General features: G+C 47.7%; 1 protein-coding gene across 1 annotated transcript in view; it reads right to left on the reverse strand.

Moving 5' to 3' along the window:
- TNC (tenascin C) overlaps nucleotides 1-2,494 on the reverse strand; it is a 92,050-nt gene that overhangs the window by 62,990 nt on the left and 26,566 nt on the right. The gene's annotated exons all lie outside the window — the stretch shown is intronic.

The following is a 2,494-nucleotide window of genomic DNA, read 5'->3' on the forward strand; positions in this document are numbered from 1 at the left end:
GGTAGGTAGGTAAGGAGTACCCATGCTTGTTGATCATGGCTTTGTCATTTGATCTGTTCAAACAGTGGGTGGCCTGGCACCATGGTATGCATTTCAGCGGTCTCCATTTTTTAAGCTCAATTACAATTTTTGATAATGTACCCTTGAAGATACTAGTCCTTAGAATTGTCCTTGGTCTTATTGGTCAAATCTCCATTACCAATGGCACAATACATGCAGGGTGCAAGATCCTGTCTACCTGAAGCTTTTTTTTTTTTATTGTAAGTTAAAAGGATGGACCTCTAAGGTAAGATCCTTTAGAGCAGTGGTTCTCAACCTGTGTAACCTCAGGACCCACATTTGTCCTTGGTCATTAAGTCGCGACCAAAGTCCAGATATTCTGGAAAGCGCGGAATTGTGGTACCGCATATTCCAGTGCAATCGATCAACCTGTGGGTGGGAGGTGTGTTTCACACTAATGGCAACGCACCTTACGCACCAGAACGAACAGTAGGTACCACTGCATGGTAGTTTGCAATTAAAACACTGACAGACACACACAACTACAGACACAATCTCACGCACTCACAGACATTCTCACACGCACACTCCCAAAAAAAATTATAGGGATTCAGTGTGAGCTGCTGCGGTGAAGTTCCATCCATACGTGCATTGCTTGTACCCTGTAGATGTGCCGGGAGCCAGAATGGGACATCACTGCCTTCACATGAGGGCACTGAAAGCAATGCACATATAGATGGAGCTCCCTCGCAGCCATAGCCCCATCCCACCCCACCTCAAGCTCACATTCGGCGCCAGCCAGCATATTTTGAATGGCAGCTGGGCACGAGAACTGACAGTGTTGCGCTCACCAAGTGCAGTGGAAGGCAGGCACCCCCTTTTGGGTCATGAACACCAGTTGGGAACCACAGCTTTAGAATCCGCCCTGTGCCATGGACAACACATGGCTAAAGTCTTGGTGAAAGAAGGAAGGTTTATGCTTTGGAAGCAATCTCAATGGAAGGCGGTATGATGTGTTAGGAGAGAGATTTATAAGAAGGTTGGGGGATAGAAAACAATGAGGTGGATATATCTGAAAAGGGCTGCTGGAGGGCAAAAAGTAAGGGCATGTGGGGAGGATTATAGTAGTTGAGATGCAGAGCCCTATGTAAAAGGCAGCAAATAATACATAAAATAATAGGAATTCAGTACACGTTATGGCTTAGTAAGCCAACCCTAATGCTACATGACAAGAAATTTCATTAATCATAGTTGGTAATATGCAACTTCCTCCCTTGCCACGACCTTGGTTTTTATATCAGCATAGGAAAGAAGTAAATAAGTACTAGGATTGCATACAAGTTACTGGGTATCTAGTGGCTTGCAGAGAGAGGACATGAGCATAGGAGAGCACCGTGGCTGTGTAGTGGCTCGGAGGTTCATGTGTCATATGCAAGTGCTGCTTTATACCGAGGTCTGCATTGTTACCTTACCTGTTGCTGCATTAATAGTGGCTGGAGAGCTTTCTCGGTCCTGTTTAACTGCAGTCAGTCCGATGCCATATTCAGTTGCGGGCCTGAGACCTAAAAGAGATTTAAATTGCAGCAAAGTTTAAAATAACCATTCTTGGTTCTTATGCATCAATACCTAAAGTATTTATAAACCCAATACAAAAATGTAGATGTGGTGGCTGCATTAGCTTTCTTTTTTTCCCCTTGGTAATCCTCCAAACAACACACTTCCTGTCCTAGAGTGGCCATGCTCTCTCATCTCACTGTATCTAAAGAGGGAGCTATAGTTGTCACTAGAGATGCACCTATACCGATACTAGTATTGGTGCCGAAAGCGAGTATTTGGACTGGTACTCGCCCAAATACTCCCGATCCTTATCCCGATACCAGAACGTCCGGTATCAGGAAGCTGGGTGGCGAGTCATTACATGCCACCCGGCCTACTGATTAGCCAGGAAGCTGGCTCTATGCTCGTCACCAGGGAGCATGGAGCTGGCTACCCGGTCAATCAGGAAGCCGGGGGGCGGGTAATGACTCACCCCCCGGCTTCCTGATTGGCTGGGAAGCTGGCTAATCAGGAAGCCAAGCGGCGAGTCACTGCGAGCACCCACCCCATTACAAGGGACTTTAGGTAAGGAGTGCAACACGTAAAGGTGTTTTTTTATTATTACCCCCCCAACGGCTTCCTGATGGGCCAGAAAGCCATCTCCATGACGAAGGAGCATGGAGCCGGCTAATCAGGAAGCTGGGTGGCGAGCAGGGCCGGATTTCCCACAAGGCCAACTGAGGCCCGGCCTTGGGGCAGCAGAGAGTAGAGGGGCAGCAGGGGTAAGGAATTCCTATCTCCCGACACCTGGGACATGCAGTTCCGGGTGCCAGGCGGGTAGTTGTTTTCTACATTTAGCCCTGATTTGGGCAAGCAGAGCTAAATGTACAGCAGGGAAGCCGCCACTTGTTTTGTACAAGTGATCTCGGCGATGTCACAGAGAGCACTTGTATGCAGC

This window comes from Nanorana parkeri, unplaced genomic scaffold (genome assembly GCF_000935625.1).
Source record: "Nanorana parkeri isolate BGI_ZX_2015 unplaced genomic scaffold, ASM93562v1 scaffold81, whole genome shotgun sequence".
Lineage (NCBI taxonomy): Eukaryota > Metazoa > Chordata > Amphibia > Anura > Dicroglossidae > Nanorana > Nanorana parkeri.